Source organism: Anabrus simplex, chromosome 14 (genome assembly GCF_040414725.1).
Source record: "Anabrus simplex isolate iqAnaSimp1 chromosome 14, ASM4041472v1, whole genome shotgun sequence".
NCBI classification, from domain to species: domain Eukaryota; kingdom Metazoa; phylum Arthropoda; class Insecta; order Orthoptera; family Tettigoniidae; genus Anabrus; species Anabrus simplex.
The window spans coordinates 14,551,459-14,561,561 of record NC_090278.1 but is presented as its reverse complement, the minus strand read 5'-3'; the positions used below and the strand labels follow the sequence as shown (position 1 = coordinate 14,561,561).

General features: G+C 53.7%; 1 pseudogene; it reads left to right on the top strand.

Moving 5' to 3' along the window:
* The first annotated feature begins 9,007 nt into the window (after positions 1-9,007).
* LOC136885823 (5S ribosomal RNA) lies at positions 9,008-9,128 on the top strand (annotated as a pseudogene).
* The last annotated feature ends 975 nt before the right edge of the window (positions 9,129-10,103 follow it).

Sequence of the window (10,103 nt, the reverse complement as noted above, 5' to 3'; positions counted from 1 at the left end):
TTCGTTCATCACTTTAAGGTCGTCGATAATTACATTTAGCCTGGTAAGGAAGAGGGTCTCAAAAAGTATGAATATGACACTGAGAAGGGATATCGAGTGGTAGTCTTTTAAGGGTTTGGGGATCGTAATTAGTTTCCCTCTTTTCCAGCAGGCCGGGAAATGGCCAAACTAGAAAATATCGTAAAAAAAGTTTAGTTAGACAGGTCAGTGCATTTCTCGGGACATTCTTAAGAAAGGACGCTGACACGCTGTCAAGTCGAGGCGATGTCCTGTTCTTGAGTCGTTTAGTAGCGGCCAGCAGTTCGGACGACGCAATAAATTTAAAGTCCGGGCGAGATTAGTCTCGTCAGTCTCGTATATTCAGTTTTCGACGAATTCTACGAAATCTTCGTCGCAAGGCTCGTCGTATGGGGTACACGCACTCTCGAACGTGTCCGCCAGGACGTCGGCCTTTCTTTGTCTGAATGAGCCATTGCATTCCTACCGTGGAGGGTGGGTATGCCAGTCATATTGTTAGTAGATTTACGAGCCAGCCTGTGGAGAGAGTTGGCTAGTCGCACGCGGCCCTCTCATTCTTAAAAAGAATCGAAAGGGGCGCAAAATTTACACCATACCACACAACCGCTTTGGGAGCTTCGGCCAGAACACTTGAGCTTTCTACGTAAGAGGAGGGAAGAGACCAGCGGAAGCGTAGTGCTACGGGGCGCGATGAATAAACACACATTCGCCGCATCTGCCTTCACTCTGTGGGAGACAGCTAAGGCGCTGAGCATTTGTTAGGGGCTCTCTTTATATTTACATGTAACACAGACCCAAACGTGTGAATCACTGTGCCGCGTGGGACCTCTGTCTTCTGACGTCACGGGCCCTCACTGGGGAGCGAGCTGCTGGACCTTCTCTGCTGTGCTGCTCTGCTAGCCTCGTACTGAGAATGGTAGGGTAGCGGAGCGGGCGTTAGGCCTAGGCGTAGGTCCCCAATCTTAGTCGCTCCGGCGACCAACATAGACTTGGTGCACCACTGCTCGTATCTTGTCTGAGGCCCCAACCACTTTAAAAACTCGCCCTGATACGACAGTGACAACAAGTTCACTAGCCACAGTCCACCTTCGGGTGTTCGACAACCCTCTCAACATTCGCTCACCGCCTTTCATATATTCCGACTGCATTTCTGTGGTAAGCGAACATACCACTGACTGCCCCGCCCCAGCCCCCTGCTCCTGTAGGTGGCCCCCTCAGCTTGTAATTTTAAATAATTGGACAGATTTTTTACAATTTCACCTCAAATCATGGGTCGATAAGGACCACGACCGGTTCCTAATTAACTACCAGCGCCTAATCGAATGACCACCCTCACACCGAAGAGCCGCAATAGGCTAAACATTGCCAACCTAGGAGGGATCAACAGACGGCTCCTGATGACCTTCAGTCACACACCTCACCAGCCACGGTAACTACTAGGATAGAGACCCCTCTCTCCCCTCAACCGAGCACTCAGCCGTGGTCACGCCTAACACTGACGATGACACTGTCATGAGAGAAGGATCTCCCAGTCCACTAGTGAGAGGTAACAGAGGAGGAAGTTCCACTTTCAAGTCCCCAACAAGCCAAGGCCGTTGGTTTTAACCGACGCCTACGAAATATTCAACAAGATTCCGACGAACAGCAATGGCCCGGCTGACGGCGACCCCAGCGCTGCCTCTACCGGCCTCGACCCGACAAACACTGCTCACACCAGCACTGCCACTTTTTTTTCGGGGGGGGGGGGCCCGAAGCCCGCTCCCCCCGCGTGACCAACGAATCAATCTACATGGCCTCCGACATGCTATTATTTCTAAGAAGAAGAAAGAGATAGCAGGGAAGAGTGGGAAGTGATACAAGGAGTATCTGCCTGTTTCCATGTCAGACACGCTACCAGGCGAGATTGTATTAGGTATATGGTGTTGAAGTATGGTATTGAAGGGTCAGGGAAAAACCACATAGGCAGAAAGAAGAAAGAGCCTACATGTAAAACCTGACATCTTGTGATAGCACATGCAAGGATGTGGGCTGGAAAAAGACCAGAGGTTGTGTTAGTTAGGAACAGGTAACATGCACAATACATAAACCAATTCCTTGCCATTCCATCACCTGGGGATCAGTCCGTCTGGGCTCTGCTGTGACTAGCACGGTCCTTGCCGGCTGCGGAGCCATGCGTCGAGTACCACTAGGGCCTGTCGCACGACTCCACCTCCTTGGGGTACCTCGTACCCAGTCTCCGATCCCGGAGAATGAGGCCAAGCCCGCCGAGACGGGGGCCTCCTGGAAGGGGGTGGGTCATGGCGCCGGGCCTCCTTCCTCTCTGCCCGCGCCATGGCCCGGTAGACAGGGCAACTGCGATGGGAGGCCGGGTGGCCCCCCGAGCAGTTGGCGCACACCGGCGCGTCTCTAAGTGTTGCGCAGGCCGTGTAGTAGTGATCACCACCACAGCGGTTGCACCTCACCTCGAGCCCACAGCTGACCTGACGGTGGCCCCACCTCAGACAGCGGAAACACTGCAAGAGCTGCTGAGGGGGACGTTTCACTCTCACTTGACTGCCGCTACCCGCTGAGGTCCTCTCCTGATTGGCTCCTCGGTTGACTGCACTCCTGGGAGCAGTCCTGGGTTGCGGCTTGGCGGTCCTCTCCTGGTGAGCCAGCGTCGCCTTCTGTTTCCTGGTGCGGCGTCGTCTTCTTCTTCTTCCCGGGGGTTGCTTCTCGGCGGGGGAAGAGGCCTCGTCCTGGTGACCCTCCTCCCGGCCTGGTGACCCCAGGGTGGCTGATGGCTCGGCTGCGTCGCCATCTTCTTCTTTCCCCTGGCTGGCGGCGGCGGTGGACGTCGGTCGGTCCCAAGGGTTGCTTCTCGGCTGGGGAAGAGGCCTCGCCCTGGTGGCGCTCCTCCCGGCCTGGTGACCCCGGGGTAGCTGCCGGCTCCTCTGCGTCACCATCTTCTTCTTTCTCCTGGCTGGCGGCGGCGGTGGCGTCGGTCGGTGATAACACTCGACTGCGTTCCCAGTCCTGGGGGGCGCACATCGAGGTCTGCAACTCGACAGACGTGCAGGCAGGCTGGACCTGGGCAGCAGTCTCAGTACGCCAGGGGGCGTCCTTCTCCACCGCTGTGCTGCTTTCCACCATCACGGGCGCGTTCCTGGTTTGCGCCCGGGTAACAGGCCCTTCCTGGTAGGCCTGCGTCTGCGACCACTTCGCCCTGGTTGTCGCCTTGTTGGTCTGCGTGTACTTAGTGGAGTACAGCTTTCCAACTGGAGTCGCGCCGTCGCGGCGCTCGGGAGCGCCGCCGTCGTCCTCGGTCGTTGGCTCCGTCTGCGAGGCTGCCTCCTGGTAGCCCGAGACGTCCAGGTGCTCCCTGAGTCCTGGTAGCCGGGCAACCTGGAACTGCCGGGACGCGCGCTCCTCGTAGACCCTGAAGCTGGCTGCGTCGTTAGGGCGGATGATGATCGCCCAGGAAGCAACCATAATGCCGATGATCGGCTGGAGTGGCTCTCCGATGAACTCCGCAGTCGCATTCAGGTGGTCGAAGACGCGCAGCGTCCCCTGGTAGTCGCTTTCCCCCAGCCGGTTGAACACCACCAGTCCCGGGCGTTCATAGCTGGGGACATCCGCCGTGTCGAGCGCGTCCAGCAGCTTCTCGACGGCTCCCTGGTAGTCGTAGTCGACCAGTCTCACTGGTCCTCCTGTAAAATAACCTGAAACAGAAGAAAGAGCGAGCACTGAGAAGTGCTACAGCTCAGACAATGCTCCATCGAAAATGTACTAATAAGTACAAGTGCCTGGCTGATACTTGAAAAGTACAGAGCGCCTGGCAAGGAGAGAGAGAGCGCAGCGAGAGGCACGTATGTCCTTTCACTACGGCAGTCAGCTCGTCCTTAGCACTGCCACAGCAGGCGCAGCCCCAAGTACCTCTCCGGCCCCATACCCCTTCAACGGCCTCAACTAGCCGGGCCGAGAAACAGGAAGCCCTCACAAGGGAGACTAAGATAAAGATCCCCCCTATGTACAGAAGAGAACTAAACATTATTAACAACCTCAGGCCTCTGCTCAGGGAGAATCAAATTATTTCCAGAATGAAGATTCTCTTTGACGGAGTCAGCATTCAGACCACCACAGTGCAAGTCTACGAGACCCTGAAGAGCCTGATCGCTGCCTGTAATGGGCAATACCACACACACACCCACTACTTGAGGGACGATACCGCAAAGCTGTGATCCGCGGTCTACACGTCAGTAAGGACATTCAAGGCAGCATGGACGAACTGACGGCCAAGGGCTTTGAGGTAGCTGCGATCCAGTGAGGACACTCAAGGCATCATGGACGAGCTGACGGCCAAGGGCTTTGAGGTAGTCGCGGTCTACATGTCAGTGAGGACACTCAAGGCATCATGGACGAGCTGACGGCCAAGGGCTTTGAGGTAGCTGCGATCCAGTGAGGACACTCAAGGCATCATGGACGAGCTGACGGCCAAGGGCTTTGAGGTAGTCGCGGTCTACATGTCAGTGAGGACACTCAAGGCATCATGGACGAGCTGACGGCCAAGGGCTTTGAGGTAGTCGCGGTCTACATGTCAGTGAGGACACTCAAGGCATCATGGACGAGCTGACGGCCAAGGGCTTTGAGGTAGTCGCGGTCTTCATGTCAGTGAGGACACTCAAGGCATCTTGGACGAGCTGACGGCCAAGGGCTTTGAGGTAGCCGCGGTCTACATGTCAGTGAGGACACTCAAGGCATCATGGACGAGCTGACGGCCAAGGGCTCTGAGGTAGCCGCGGTCTACATGTCAGTGAGGACACTCACGACATCATGGACGAGCTGGCGGCCATGCGCTTTGAGGTAGCCGCGGTCTACACGTCAGTGAGGACACTCAAGGCATCTTGGACGAGCTGACGGCCATGCGCTTTGAGGTAGCTGCGATCCAGTGAGGACACTCAAGGCATCATGGACGAGCTGACGGCCAAGGGCTTTGAGGTAGCCGCGGTCTACATGTCAGTGAGGACACTCACGACATCATGGACGAGCTGACGGCCAAGGGCTTTGAGGTAGCCGCGGTCTACATGTCAGTGAGGACACTCAAGGCATCATGGACGAGCTGACGGCCAAGCGCTTCGAAGTAGCCGCGGTCTACACGTCAGTGAGGACACTCAAGGCAGCATGGACGAGCTGACGGCCAAGGGCTTTGAGGTAGCCGCGGTCTACATGTCAGTGAGGATACTCAAGGCATCATGGACGAGCTGACGGCCAAGGGCTCTGAGGTAGCCACGGTCTACATGTCAGTGAGGACACTCACGGCATCATGGACGAGCTGGCGGCCATGCGCTTTGAGGTAGCCGCGGTCTACATGTCAGTGAGGACACTCAAGGCATCTTGGACGAGCTGACGGCCAAGCGCTTTGAGGTAGCCGCGGTCTACATGTCAGTGAGGACACTCAAGGCATCATGGACGAGCTGACGGCCAAGCGCTTTGAGGTAGCCGTGGTCTACATGTCAGTGAGAACACTCAAGGCAGCATGGACGAGCTGACGGCCAAGGGCTTTGAGGTAGCCGCAGTCTACATGTCAGTGAGGACACTCAAGGAATGGACGAGGTGACGGCCAAGCGCTTTGAGGTAGCCGCGGTCTACATGTCAGTGAGAACACTCAAGGCATCATGGACGAGCTGACGGCCAAGCGCTTTGAGGCAGCCGCGGTCTATACGTCAGTGAGGACACTCAAGGCATCATGGACGAGCTGACGGCCACGGGCTTTGAGGTAGCCGCGGTCTACATGTCAGTGAGCACACTCAAGGTAGCATGGACGAGCTGACGGCCAAGGGCCTTGATGCAGCCGCGGTCTCCACGTTAGTGAGCACACTCAAGGCATCATGGACAAGCTGGCGGCCAAGGGCTTTGAGGCAGCCGCGGTCTACACGTTAGTGAGCACACTCAAGGCATCATGGACGAGCTGACGGCCAAGGGCTTTGAGGCAGCCGCGGTCTACACGTTAGTGAGCACACTCAAGGCATCATGGACAAGCTGGCGGCCATGCGCTTTGAGGTAGCTGCGATCCAGTGAGGACACTCAAGGCATCATGGACGAGCTGGCGGCCAAGCGCTTTGAGGCAGCCGCGGTCTACATGTCAGTGAGCACACTCAAGGCATCATGGACGAGCTGGCGGCCAAGCGCTTTGAGGCAGCCGCGGTCTACATGTCAGTGAGCACACTCAAGGCATCATGGACAAGCTGGCGGCCATGCGCTTTGAGGTAGCCGCGGTCTACATGTCAGTGAGCACACTCAAGGCATCATGGACGAGCTGGCGGCCAAGCGCTTTGAGGCAGCCGCGGTCTACATGTCAGTGAGCACACTCAAGGCATCATGGACAAGCTGGCGGCCAAGGGGTTTTGATGCAGCCGCGGTCTACATGTCAGTGAGCACACTCAAGGCATCATGGACAAGCTGGCGGCCAAGCGCTTTGAGGCAGCCGCGGTGTCACAGCTCTCCTCCACACGGTCCCTGTGTTCATCGTCACATAATGTGACGGCGCCACAGAGGACAAAAATATCTATGATGTAAAGTACCTGCTGGACACGTCTGTCAAGATTGAACGCTGTATCAGCCCGGCAGGACCTATTCAGTGCTTCCGGTGACAGCGCTTCCATCACACCTCTGGTGCCCTTCACTGCGCATCGAAATGCGTCATATGTGGCGAGGCTCATAGTTCGCAGGACTGCCCACGCAAGAGCGACACCTCTCTGAAACCTCACTGTGCTGACTGCAAGGAGCAGAACACAGCCCCACCTACCTTCGTATTCTGTGCCAGCAGCAAAACCACCTACCTTTGACCAGGAAAGTTGCTGCGGGACCCACCCCAATAAAGCCCTCCAAGCTACGTACCAATGTAACGTTCGTCCCCGCGGCCAACCCCACAGAGCCAGCGGTACAGCAGCCAGCAGTTCCCTCCACCCCCGTTCCGGCATATCTCACGAGCGCAATTTTTCCGGATTTCCCTGAAACCACCGCCCCCTCCCACAGCGATGCTCACCCCCACTCTCAAAATCCACTCCGCAAGCTTCTGACCTTATGGAGCTGTTCAAACTCCTTAAAGACCCCTCGTTTCGATGCATTAAAGAGACGTTACAGAAGCTTAAACACGTCCCCACCACCGCTGAAAAATTAGAAAGCATTATGTCTGCTGCTCTCTCTTTCTTCGAATAATGGCTCCCACCAATAGGCAAGCACGTCCAAAACAGTTGAGAGTTCTCTTCTGGAATGCCGAAGGTATCCAGAGGGACCCTCTCGAGCTCTCAGCATACCTCGCAGAAGAGAGTGTGTTGACATTGTTCTCGTCTGTGAAACATGGCTAAAGCCAGGATTGTCGGCCCACATTAATAACTTTATCAACTATAGAGATGATAGGCCCTACCGTCGCCGCGGCGGCACCTGCATACGTGAGGCACAACCTCACCCATCTCTGAATCCCCACCCATAACAATCTTACCAGCCTCGAAGTCTCGACAATCCAGGTTTTTACCTATAAGGAACCTCTCAACTTAACGGCGTGCATCATCTCACCAGGCGCCACGTTCGACCGGCTAGACCTAGATCGTGTCATGGACTTGGGATTTCCGACTGTTCTAGCCGGGGATTTTGACGCTAAGAGCTCCCGCTGGATCAGCCGGCAACCACCATCAGATGTACAGTAAACAACTCGCCCACTATTGCGAAAGGAAACACCACATCTTACGGCCCTCATCGCCCATAGAGTACACCAGATCCTCGAACTCACGACCTAAGACCTTTTCGATTCAGACCATAGACCAGTCCTAATGACCATATATTCCTCCCCTGAATTTACCCCACCCTCATCTCTACGTACAACCGAAAAATTAACTGGACCATCTCCCGCACCGAACTATCCGCCCAATAATGGCAGTCCAGCGTTAAAGGACCGGGTGATATTGATAACTAACCCCACAGGATTCCCACTGTCATTATCAATGCTACCCGAGCCGCAGCTGGGGGTCCCAGCGTCGTCCAACGAAAGGAGGGCACGCTCTCCCCCCCTCCCCCCCAGAGATCCTGGCGCAGATCGAAATTATGAATAAAGTACGGAGGCTGTGGCGAGAAACCAGGGACCCGTATCTCAAGAATAAATGGAACCGGTCAAGAGGAATCTCCAGATTATGATACGGAACCACAAGAGGGAAGCGTGGCTGTCTAGGCTCTCGAGTCTGAGCGTGGTTGATATATCCCTCCACAGATTGGCACGGAAATTCACAAACAGGACTGGCATGCCCGCGCTCCACGGGAGGAATGGAATGGCCTACACCAGTGGTTCCCAACCTTTTGTGGCCCATCTCCTCTTTCCGGAGGTTGACTAACACTTATCGCCCCCTTTCCATTTTCACTGTACGCCTAATTTTAATTTGAAGTAAAGTGTAAATAGCTTTATTATTTTAAACAATTTTATTACCGTATTTGAAAACAATCAAACGAGTTTTATCCGGTCATTCTTAAACAAAATAAAAAAATAAAAATGTACATTTTTACAGAGATTTTTAAGAACAAAGAAGTGAAATAATAAACTAATATCATTGCCGTACATTTAAAAAAAACAAGAGTACATGTTTTCATTTTTAAATTGGAATCTGGAAAAATTGAAAAAGTGACAGGTAAAATTTGAAAAATTAATGAAAGTTTTAAAACTTTGTTATTGTTTTATTGTTTTATTTTACCTTTTCCATGACTGCCTTGTGCTTGATGGATTTCAGTTAAAGCTTGACTATCCGGCTTTATGTTCGTCAAGTTCAGGCGCAAGTCTCCTTTGAAGCATACAAGGTACCGTATGTCCGACTTATTTCTTTGTTTTGTGAGGAGCTGGACAACAGAACTTAATTCCTTTTTCAACTAAATATGTTGACAGGAACGAGATAAGAAGTGGTTCATGTTTTCCCCACAGTTGTGGATAAGTGTCTATTAGCCCTCGCGCCACAAGTACCTCCACGACGCCAGCGACCATACCATGTTGAACACACCGGTTCTCGTCCGATCACCGCAGTTATTAATAACACTGGGCGTTGTCAATACTTGGATGGGTGACCGCTTGGGAACACCACGTGCCGTTGGCTCAATTTCCTTTATACCAAGATTCCTAGTCTCAGTATGACAACTTGCAATCAACTTCTGCCTCAGGCCAGTAGACATTTCTTAAATCACGTTTTTTTGTTACATCTGAAACTAACTAGACCTTTTCAGCTCTCCGACCCCTTAGCTATATAGAAACGAAGCTTACCGTATTATTTCATTTCCTCTAAGTGGTGGTGGTGATTATTGTTTTAAGAGGAAGTACAACTAGGCAACCATCCTCTATATAACGCTAATCAGAGGGAAAAATAGAATGGATCCGACACTTCGAAAAATGAAGATATCGGCCAAAGGAAGACAAGGGCCACGAAGGGCGTGAAAATGAAAGACTCCCTAGCCCTCGCAAACCTAATAGCGTCGGGGTCGGAAAAGAACAAGAATTGACCAAGAGAGGTCGGATAGGATAGATGAATGTGAGGAGCCCGGCACAAGTAAGTGGAAGCAATGCCAGGACTCAGCTAAGGGCCCCGTGGTCGCCAATCCACGCTCCAAAGTTCAGAGCCCCTGGGGCCCCTTTTAGTCGCCTCTTACGACAGGCAGGGGATACCGTGGGTGTTATTCTACCGCCCCCACCCACAGGGGGACATTTCCTCTAAAGTGACCAGCCTAACCTGGCATTCGTCGACGTCTCTCTCTCTCTCTCTCTCCCTCCATCTGTGTGTGTGTGTGTGTGTGTGAAATGGAGTATGGCTTTTAGTGCCGGGAGTGTCCGAGGACAAGTTCGGCTCGCCAGGTGCAGATCTTTTATTTGACACCCGTAGGCGACCTGCGCATCGTGATGAGGATGAAATGATGATGAAGAGCACACGTACACCCAGCCCCCGTGCTAGCGAAATTAACCAATTACAGTTAAAATTCCCGACCTGCCGGGAATCGAACCCAGGAAACCTGTGACCAAAGGCCAGAACGCTAACCATTCAGCCATGGAGCCGGACTGTGTGTGTATGTGTGTGTGTGGC